This window comes from Amblyomma americanum, chromosome 1, assembly GCF_052857255.1.
Source record: "Amblyomma americanum isolate KBUSLIRL-KWMA chromosome 1, ASM5285725v1, whole genome shotgun sequence".
NCBI lineage: Eukaryota > Metazoa > Arthropoda > Arachnida > Ixodida > Ixodidae > Amblyomma > Amblyomma americanum.
In genome coordinates this window covers 96,852,906-96,863,953 of record NC_135497.1, presented here as the reverse complement: position 1 = coordinate 96,863,953, position 11,048 = coordinate 96,852,906, and the positions used below count along the sequence as shown (strand labels likewise).

The 11,048-nt window shown below is 53.0% G+C and overlaps 1 long non-coding RNA gene and 1 pseudogene across 1 annotated transcript; one reads left to right on the top strand and one right to left on the bottom strand.

Moving 5' to 3' along the window:
* Window positions 1-287: 287 nt before the first annotated feature.
* LOC144134107 (uncharacterized) lies at window positions 288-1,900 on the top strand (annotated as a pseudogene).
* Window positions 1,901-2,157: 257 nt separating this feature from the next.
* LOC144113304 (uncharacterized) lies at window positions 2,158-11,035 on the bottom strand. The gene is made up of 2 exons (XR_013310724.1): window positions 10,851-11,035; window positions 2,158-2,366 (listed from the first exon to the last, which is right to left on the bottom strand). It is a non-coding gene; the product is annotated as an uncharacterized LOC144113304 (long non-coding RNA).
* Between the last annotated feature and the right edge of the window lie 13 nt (window positions 11,036-11,048).

The window sequence follows — 11,048 nt, the reverse complement described above, 5'->3', positions numbered from 1 at the left end:
CTAGACCGCGAAATTATGAATCCCGTCGAATACCTCCTTCATGACAAAGTAGTTCTCGCCCTCGATTTGAAGGGCCCGGGGCTTTCGACAATGTAACACACGACATAATTCTGACGCACTTCTCCCAAACCAATTGTGGACACAACACGTTTCAGTAAATTAGGCAATTTCTCTCCGACCGGCAATCCCATATCCGGATACAAGATGAAGAACACGGCCCCTACCAATTAGGTACGAGAGGTACCCTGCAGGGCGCGGTCCTCTCAACTCTACTATTCAATTTGGCAATGATGAAACTTCCGGCGCAGTTGGAAAGTGTCGAGGGCATACTGCACGCGCTATATGCCGACGACATCACCATCTGGGCTAAGCACGGATCGGTAGGAGACATTGAAGCCAGCCTGCAGCAAGCGGCGGAGATTGTGGACGCTTACGCCCGCCGCTGCGGCCTTTAATGCTCCCCGACCAAATCGGAATTTGTGCACATTCGACCCTCGCCGAAGTGCACTACCAAAATCCAACTGTCCCTAGCGAGCGGACCCATCCCAGAACACGCGGAGATCAGAGTACTGGGTCTCTTTATCAATAAATACCGCCGTATCGACACAACACTGGCCAAATTGCGCAAGGTGGGGGACCAGGTGGGCCGCATGATCCGCTGGGTTACCGCGGGGGGTTACGGTGCAAACATGCCTTGCGGGTGGCTCACGCATTCGTAACCAGTCAAGTCTTGTACTCGACTCCTTACCTCCATCTTCGCAAATGTGACGAGAAAGCCCTTGAGGTGGTTCTCCGTAAGACTTACAAGCGTGCTCTCGACCTCCCGGTCACCACGTCCAACCAGCGCCTCGTGGGCCTGGGGATGGTCAACACCTTCATGGAGCTCCGAGAAGCACACTTGACAAACCACTACACAAGACTCTCAAAGACGCCGTCGGGTCGCCGCCTGCTTGCCCGACTTCACATCCACCATCCAACACTAACGGAAGAGCTCGTGCGCATCCCCGAAATCTGGAGATACGCCCTGCACGTAGGCCCTCTTCCGGCCAACATGACACGAGACGACCATAGTGGCCGGCGCCTCGCGCGGGCGGAAGCCTTGGCACGCTACTATGGAAACAAACACGGAGTATTTTACGTGGACGCCACCGGCCCACATCATGGGGGTTGGTACACAGCCTCAGTCGTCCGCCAAAACACCGCAGTGAACAGCCTTACGTTCAAAGCTCAAGACATTACTCATGCGGGACAGGTGGCAATCGCGCTCGCCTCCGCCGATCAGTACTCGCGGGTCATCGTTACCGATTCGCGGGGAGCCTGCAGGAACATCGAAAGGGGCTTTATTCCCTATTTGGAATACCAAATTCTTCAACATAGTAATTATCTCGGGGCTCCCGCGTCCCGCACAATAGTATGGACTCCCGCGCACACGGGTCTCGAGGGCAACGAAGCGGCCGACGCCGCTGCCCGCGCGCTCACTCTCCGGGCATCAGCCTCGCCTCCCCCCGATGCGCACTCCGACCCTAATCCGGCTTCTGCCTTCAAGGAAATCATCCAGTATTACTAATTTGGCCACGCAATCTTTCCTAAGCCCTGCAAGGGCCTCACGAAGGCTGAGGAAGACTTACTCCTTCGCCTTTATACTAAAACACTTCTGTGCCCGGCAGTAATCAAACATTTCGACCCTGCGTGCGCAGGTAAGTGCCCGCACTGCAGGGAAAAGTCTTCGGACATTTACCACATGGTGTGGGCATGCCAATAAACTCCGCATCTTCCCCCTATCCCCAACCCTGCCCGGGAGGACTGGGAGGCGGCCCTGCTCGGCTGCTCTGACCTGGCGAGCCAAAAGGCCCTGGTCGGGCGCGCCCGAGCAGCAGCTACCACCAACGGGCTGCTGTAATGAGCAGCCCACCTAGCATTTGTAAGGAACGGACCCTTAAGGACCGCTCCACTAGCTCCCTGTATATATTATGAAAATAAAGTTTTTCAGTCAGTCAGTCAGTCTACTGCGCCGGAACGAGACGAGCGGGAGGCGCTGCCGTCGCGAGGCATCGAGGCACCCTAGCGCTATCTCTTGGGGCAGTGGCGTAGATTGCGAGGAAGAGGAGGAGGAGGAATTTTTCGATCACGGCCGACGCCGACGACACCGGTGGTGGTGAAACTTTAATAGACACAGGGGAGTTTAGGACACGCAGGTCCTTGGGCCCCCGCACGGCCCCACTACACTCAAACCTCCATGTGCCGGAGGCTCATGACGCTGCCAGCCCGGCCTGTGGCGATGGCTTGCTTGGCCGGGTCCTCGGAGCACAGTACGGTCTCCCAAGCCTCCCAAGTGGTAAGGTGCTCCAGGCCCCGCGGGGGAGGATCTGCCGGGCAGAGGAAAAAGATGTGATCGAGAGTGGCTTTGGGGTGGTGGCAGAAGGTACAGGAGGGGTTTGTCTATAGACTTGGTGATAGCGCGAGCGTATATAAGGGGAGGGCAAGGTGTGTGTTTGGAGCCGCCCCCAAAGTGTCTGGTGATAATTGTCGAGGGAGGCATGGGGATGGGGGGGGGGGGGGCGGCGGGTAGAGCCGACGCCCGGCTTTCCAGGCCTGCGTCAGTTCACTGAATAAATGCATGCGCTCCCGTGAGAACCCTCGATCGGAGGCCGCCGGTGCCCGGTTGAGAGAACCTCGGGCTAAATCGTTGGCGGCCTCGGATTCCCGAAGTGAGCAGGCACCCATATGAGCGCCATGTGGAGGGGCGGGTGTGCGGCGAGGAAGTTCAGTATGCGGAATGCAGGGACGTGAACTCTCCCGCGAGCAAAATTTAGTATGGCAGTTTTAGAATCTGATAATATATACCGGGCTCCGACACCGGCTTTTCTGCGACACGAGCTCCTTAACTCTGTCGCGTTAAAAGGATGAAACATCATGAACGATCACCGCGCGCAACGCGGCACCCAATCATGCTGCGCAGTCTGCGCAATGTCGAGGCGATCTCTGGGCCCATTGAAATCGAGATGCTTCAGGCAACAAGTTGGACAAAAAGGTGTACAAGTATCTGTACATGAAAAGTATTAACACAAAATAGACAAATAGACCCCGAAATCTAAGAACGAAGTACTTACAGGTGAGAGATAGGGCTCAGCAAAATACTAGCGTGAAAGCGGAGGTAAAGGAGGCAGAAAGAAAGATGTGGAAAGAAAGAGCGCAAAATCGGCGCTATAGGTATATATGAAAATGAAAATTGGTTTTTGAGGAAAGGAAATGGCGCAGTATCTGTTTCACATATCGACGGACACCTGAACCGCGCCGTAAGGGAAGGGATAAAGGAGGGATTGAAAGAAAGGAAGAGGTGCGGTAGTGGAGGGCTCCGGAATAATTCAGACCACCTGGGGACCTTTAACGTGCACTGACATCTCACAGCACACGGGCTAGGTATATAGGCAGTCGAGCCAAGCCTCGCGGTAAGTGGTGCAGGGCGGATAGCCGCCATGTTGACCTACTTTCTCGTCCTCCGCCGGCTTTCAAGGTGCCCGGGACTGGGTCGCGCTAAGCCTATCTGTACAGTGTCCGTGGTCTGTTACTGCTAGTTTTTCGCCTTTGCGCCAATATTTATGCGCGCTTCTTTTCGGCGCTCGGAGAGGCGCGCGTCGCGGAAGCGTCTCTGGACGTGTCTCACATGTGCTCCTCGATTTCTCGGCAAAAGGCATAGTCGTTCACCCCAACTCATGCAAGTTCTCACACAACAGCATCCGTGACGTTACAAGGACCGTGTGGATACCAAATTTGAGGTGGGAAACCATTTTTTTCCAATTTTGAAGGGTCCTTCTACGAGCACCGTGTCGCTGCGAGCTAAACCTAAAGATAGCAGGGCCTAGCGCCCGTGCTTAGGCGTGCTCCGGCGGGGTCATCGACCTCACCCAGGCTCTAGAGGCGCAGTGTTTCAAGAAAATGGCATCCGCTATGCGTGTCGAAGTGGAGGGTGAAGATGTCACGCCGGAGGAAGTTTCCGAGAAGTTTGGCTGGCGTGTCGCCGGAGAGAAGACCCAGGAGCAAGATAGCAAGCTAAGTCTAACGCCGCTGAACGGGGGGCCGGCGGCTGCCGGGCATCGTCGCCCGCAGCGGAAAAATTTCAAGAGCAAGCTACTCAAGGCAGCGAGAATGCCTGAGCTGCCGAGGCAAGATAACAAGATCGTCATGCGTCCCAGGGGAGGCCTGAACCTTGGGAAAGTATCTAGATTCGAGATCAGCCGAGCCATCATCGCAGCTGCGAACGTGAGTGGCGAGGAGGTGACGCAAGATGTTATCTGCCCGAACAAACAGCAAAACATAGTCGTTATCAGTACGCCTAACCGAGAGAACGCCGACCGCTACTTGGCAGTCAGAAACCTCACTATCAGCGGCACGGCACACGACGTAAGCGCCTACGAGACCGCCCCCCACGGCACCGTTAAGGGCGTCATGAGGGGTGTTCCGATGACGGACACTATTCAAGAAATCAACGACTACATCGTTCAAGACTATAATCCCACTGCTCTGCAAGCCAATCGCATCGGCAAGACGACGACGGTGGTCATCGCATTCGACGGCGACAAGGTCCCGAACTACATCCGATACGGCAACCTGCTGATCGAGTGTTCGCTGTATCGCAAGCAGATCGATATGTGCTACCTGTGTGGTCGCCTCGGTCACCGGATGGACGTTTGTCCTAACCTCGAAGACAAGATATGCCGTGGTTGCGGCATGAATAATCCCGAAGAAAGCCACGTTTGCACTAACCCCAAGTGCAGCCTCTGCGGGGGCAACCACCTCACCGCGGACAAGGAGTGTAAAGCGAGATTCAAGACACCATACGTCGTTCTAAAACGGCGTTGGGAACGCCAGCAACGAGAAGAGGTGCAGCAGCCGAGGGGGCCAGCGTGGCAGGCGCCGGACGGGCGTCGCAGCCGCTCCCAGACAAGACGAGGGGGAAGCAAGAGCGATACCAGGTCACCATCGGCAGCTGGGGCTCGCAGGCGCGAATCTCGTTCGCGGTCCAAGTCGAAGACCCGGCGGAGCAACGGCGCCGAGAAACAGGTGGACTGGGCAGCGGCGTCTCCCGTCGCTCTCGACAATAGCAATTTCCCTCCCCTCCGCTCCTCCCACCCTTCCAAAGACAACGAGTGTAGACACTGTCTGGAACTCAAACAGATGATAGAGAGGCAGAATAATCAAATCAAGAGCCAAAGCGATCAGATTCAGGCTATGATGGAGCGCATCGAGACGCTCAGTAGAACAACGAACAGTGATAATGATGTCAGTGTGCTTAAAAGGAAAGTACACAAGAGAGACACCACCAGCGCTGCTCCGGCGGCGACGAAGCCGACCACGCCACCGGCGTTGACGCAGTCTGTGACGGAAGCTCCACCGACAGAAACGGCAGATGTTGCCATGGAGGAAGAGAAGGTCGAGGCTGCTGTTCCTCCGACAATGAAGTCAGTCATGAGCATGCTTACGCAAATCTCCAGCTAAGTTTCTCAAATGTCTGCGCAAGTGAACAGCCTAACAGTTAGAATGGATAATGTGGATGCCAAATGCAGCCAACTCTCCGTTAGAGTCATGACGTTAGATGCGAAAAATAAGCATCTCACGGTTGCCAAGATGAAGTCACCACGACTTAATCTACGGGTCAGCCCGCGAAAAGTTGGTTCCGTGCGCAATTCTACCGCTCAAAAAGTACAAAATGACGAAGTCTAAAGGAAAGCAGAAAGAGACTGCGACGTTACTTCAATGGAATTGCCGGAGTATTAGAAACAAGATAGGGGAGTTACAACTTTACGTAGATAAATTGGACCAGAAACCGGAAATCATAGCGTTACAAGAGACCAACGGCCGGGCCAAGCTCGCGGGATACATTACGTATATCGACCCCAGCGAAAAGGGTACTGCGATCTTGGTCCGCAGCAACGTGGCAGCTACACAGCACGTGACCACTCAGCGAGGCTGCAAACATACGCTTATCGAAATACACAGCAGAAGAGTGGGGGGTGACAAGAACATTTTCGTCCTGAATGCGTATTATCGACCGTCCAGCAGGGTCATTGACTTTGAAGGCACCATATTAGACTGCATTAAAGCAAGAATAAGACCGCTTTTAGTGCTAGGAGATTTCAATAACGCTGCCCACACGATGTGGGGTTACAAATATTCGTCCAAAAGAGGAAACCAATTGGTAAAAGCTATAGAGGATCACGACATGGAGGTGCTTAATGAACCGGGCGTAGCGACCAGGACAGGCACTAGCACGGTCAGAGACACCACTCCTGATCTGACGTTAATTCGGGGGAACCTCGACGTTACTTGGCGTACCACGGGAGAAAATCTTGGCTCAGATCACGACATCATTTGTGTAACCCTCGGGAGGACCGACATCAAGACGAAACTGGGTCAAGCCAACATCACAGACTGGGACCGGTTACGTAGAAGCGCAGCTAGTGAAGGCGCGGACGAGGACCAAGACACCAAGACGTATGAGGCATGGGCCAAAAAGCAACGCGAGTTTGTAAAGAAATTTACGCAGAAGATTACTACGACTACGAAAGTTCCCTTCGCAGACAGCAGGCTTAGCCACATGTGGGCGGCCAGGCACGGTCTTACTCGAAGGTGGAAGAGGCAAAGACATAACAAGAAGCTTCGCGGACGTATACATACGCTCAACAAGCAGGCGGCCGAGTATGCGAAGCAGCTATGCAGGGAGAATTGGATGAAGATGTGTGACGAACTGCAAGGCACACTGTCTACAAAAAAGACTTGGAAGCTGTTGCGGCACCTCATAGATCCGTTAAAAAGCAAGAGCGCATGCGCTCGAGACCTCACGAGAACGATCAACAGTTACGACGGGGACGGGGAGAAGCTCATTAGTGAACTCACAAGTAAATACCTCACGACCGAGAAGAGCGGTAACCCGACTCACGAGTATGAAGGGGAAAGCAACGTCGAGATGGACGAACCCTTCACCGAGCTGGAGCTGGTTGCGGCCATCGATGAAAGTAATCAAGGCAGCGCGCCGGGCATTGACGGCATTACATACAAGATGCTAAAAAATGTGAGCGACAAAAGCCGAGCTGAACTGCTAAACCTCGCCAACGCGTCCTGGGAGAAGGGTTCGTTACCAAAAGAATGGAAAGAAGCGGAGGTGCGTTTCATTCCCAAGCCGGGGAAACCACCCCACGTCGACAACCTGCGCCCCATCTCCCTCACGTCGTGTGTGGGAAAGGTGGTCGAGCGTATGGTTTTCAAGAGACTACAGAGACATTTGGACGTAACTGATCAGCTACCACCGACTATGTACGGATTCCGGAGGCACCTGAGCACGCAAGACGTCTTGGTGCAACTACACGAGCTAGTTATCAAGCAAGCGAAGGCTCATACGCCAAGAGCTATCCTGGCGATCGATCTAAAGGGGGCCTTCGATAACGTCACACACGAAAGTATCCTCCGTAACCTGCGCCAAACGGGGTGCGGGAAGCGCACCTTCAAGTATGTGCAGGATTTCTTAACCAACAGAACGGCAACAATCAAAATTGGAGAGGAGAAGTCGAAACCAATAGCCCTGGGAGACAGAGGCACCCCGCAAGGGTCGGTTCTTTCGCCGCTTCTCTTCAACCTGGCACTCCTCCCTCTCCCGACTTTGCTTCAAGACATAGAGGGCACAGATCACGCTCTTTACGCAGACGATATCACCGTGTGGACGTCGAGGACAGGGTCGGAGAGTTGGATGGAGGAGACCCTTCAGAGAGTGGCAAAGACCGTGCACGAGTTCGCTCAATCGTGCGGCCTCAGTTGCTCGCCCCAGAAGTCGGAGTTACTCGTCATCAAGCCCAGAAGAAAGCAAGGAGACCAAGAGAACATCCGCATCACCATCGATGGGGCGAACATAACGCCAACCACGCAAGCACGTATTCTGGGTGTCATCTTCCAGAACAACGGCAAGGCGGGGGCGTCGATAGACAAGATCAAGGTTTCAACGGAACAAATTTCGCGCATGATCAGAAGAGTAACGTTCGAACAGAAAAAGAGGATTCAAGGAGGACGATGCACTGACGCTCGTCCAGGCCTTCGTGACGTCGCGCATCGTTTACGCGGCGCCGTACCTGAAGTTACTCAAGAAAGACCAGGACCAGTTGAACGTTATTATACGCAAGGCAACCAAGATGGCGCTGGGCATACCGACGCATTCCTCGACCGACAAGCTTCTCGGCATGGCCAAGCACAACAACGTTGAAGAGTTAATAGAAGCTCATCTGTCTAATCAAAGAGTCCGGCTCAGTCAAACTTCGGCGGGACGTCGCGTTCTTGCCAAGTTGGGCTGGCAAGAGGCAGACCGGAAGGAAACGGGACCGTTACCCAGGTTGTGGGCGCATAAAATCTACAGTAAACCGCTGCCTCGAAACATGAGGCCGGGTCGTAACGACGGCCGCAGAGCGGCTCGTATAGCGGCTTTGACGGAGACATTACATCAAATAGAAGAAGAAGAACAGGGCGTCACTCACTTCACAGACGCTTCATTACCCAAGTTTTCATCGAAAGCCACGCTGGCAGTTACGACGCGGGATATGCTCGTAACCTGCGCCTCTATTGAGACGTCTTTTCCAGAGGTGGCAGGACATTACGAACTATTACAAGACGGAGAGGCGACGTTACCCCGATCCTCACAAATCGCTTACCAGAGAACAGCAAGCGATCTACAGGCAGATACAGGCAGGATCCTTCCCGCACCCTTACCTTCAAAACAAGATGTACCCGGAAAGGTACGGGAAGGAATGTGATTTCTGCAAGGCGCAGTTAGGCACGCTCCAACATGTCATTGGAGTATGCAACTTCAACAAGGAAATCCCCCACCTCTTACCTGCCCCACTACCCCACCCCATCCCTCACCCTCCCTTACCGAGCGATGGGAGACCTTGCTAACCAGCCCCGCCGTGGTAGACCAGCTTGTCCTGATCTCCAGGGGCCAGGCGGCTAGGGAAGCATATGGGTACCGTGAAGAGGGAACCACTCCCATCGACGGCGTCTAAGCAGACGTCGAGCTCGAATCAATAAAGTTGTTTCTCTCTCTCTCTCTCTCTCTCTCTCTCTCTCTAGGTATATAAGGACACGAAAACAGGAAATCAAAAAAAAGAGCGGTTATTTGATAACTCGCGGGGCATTTCACTGCTTTTGAGGCTAGGACAGGGGCTATGAGAACAAAAAAGTATAGGTCCAAATTTGAAGAAGTGGATATTTTGTGCTCTGTCTGTAAAACGGAAACGGAGACCACAGAGCACTTGGTTTTGAGGTGCGCCGAACTACGCCCAGCCCTACCCGAGGGAACAGCAACAGCTTTTTTCTGGGGAGGACGGGCGAGTGGATGATGAAAGCGTGAAATTGACGAAGGGGAGGTTGAAAGATTGGAGGGGGAAATCAAGAGAGGGGTGAATTTGGAGAGGAAAAAGATAGCCAAACTAGACATTTTAGGGGGAAAAAATCAATTAACATTGGGAGAAGTATAGGCTAGGTGGCGCAAGCGACCTCCAGTTACAAAGGATAAAGCCATTATCACCCATCCATCTATCCATGTTCTTCAAGAGGCATTGATCCAAACGAACGAGCACACTACCTAGCAGGGCGGGCAGGGCGGCTGCGGGGGGGGGGGGGGGGCAGTTTGTGCAGCGTCGTTTTCTGCGCCCAATTTTGATAAAATAGCCGAGAAAGCACTTTCAAACCAACCGCACAGCCGCTTTCTCCCCCTTGATGCGAAAGCTTGCCGTTTCGGTCCGCCGCCACCGCAGATGGATATTTTCGATTGAAAATGGGTTTTTTGGGGAAAGGAAATGGCGCAGTATCTGTCTGACATCTCGGCGGACACCTTAACCGCGCCGTAAGAGAAGGGATAAAGGAGGGACTGAGCTAATAAAGGAAGAAAGAGGTGCCGTAGTGTAGGGAATCAGGCAAGTACCCCACCTAAATGTAGTATAAAACAATGGATGGATGGATGGATGGATGGATACGGCTGAACCCTTTACATCGGGCGATGGCTCAAGCCACCTAGCCATGTCTTGTGAAATTTTACTCCTGTCTTGCTTTTAGCCCCCAATCAGATAACCTTCGCTTGGTTACTTCTAACCTCTTAAAATCCACTTTCCCTTCACTATCCCTAAACCCCAATGCCTTGGGTAAGTCAGCCCCGCTGCCTTCCACTGTAGGGTGAAGCCTTTTTAAAAAAGTATCAAATGTTAAGCCGTTTCCTCCTCCTCTCCGCACGCAATGCACAAAGTGTCTATCTCCTGGTACTTGACTCTATACGTCTTAGTCCGCAAAACTCCAGTCCTGGCCTTAAACAACAAAGAACTTCCCCTACAATTATCATAGATATTTTCTTTGACAATTTCCTGTTTAAAGGTCCGGTATGTTTCCAGTGCCGATTTCGTCAGCATCCCTGTTTTCCACAAAGCTCTCTCTGTTTCTTTAACCTTTTTCTTAACCGATAATTGCTGATTTTCCCCCTTACTGCTGTCCAGATATTTGCTTGTCAATTTTCTAGTTCGCTTTCTCCATTTCGTGTCAACATTCTTTATATACAGGTATCTGAAAACTTTCCTAGCCCACCGCTTTTCCTCCATCTTTCTCAATCGTTCCTCAAATGCTATCTTACTGCTAGCCTCTCTGCTCTCGAAAGACGCCCATCCCATATGCGACCAAATGCGACCTCTGTGCGAAATTTGAGCCCGAACAAACATGCGATTAGACGGAGAGAATTTTTTACTCGATTTTCTCTCAATTACGCAAGCTAGCTTGCGACAGGAATTTGAACCGACAACATAAGAGTGGACCATCCAGGAGCTTACCTCTTCCCTTGAGGCGCGGTTGAGGTGGCCAGCGAGATGAGAGAGAGTGCGCCATTTCCTTTCCTCAAAACCAATTCTCGTATTCAAACTCTCGTATTCGTAGTCAGGTTGGAGGCTAGCTCGCGACAGGTATTCGAACCGACTATCCGAGTGTTTCACTCAGGCCTACTCAGACCTTTGTGGACTCGGCGTTCGGAG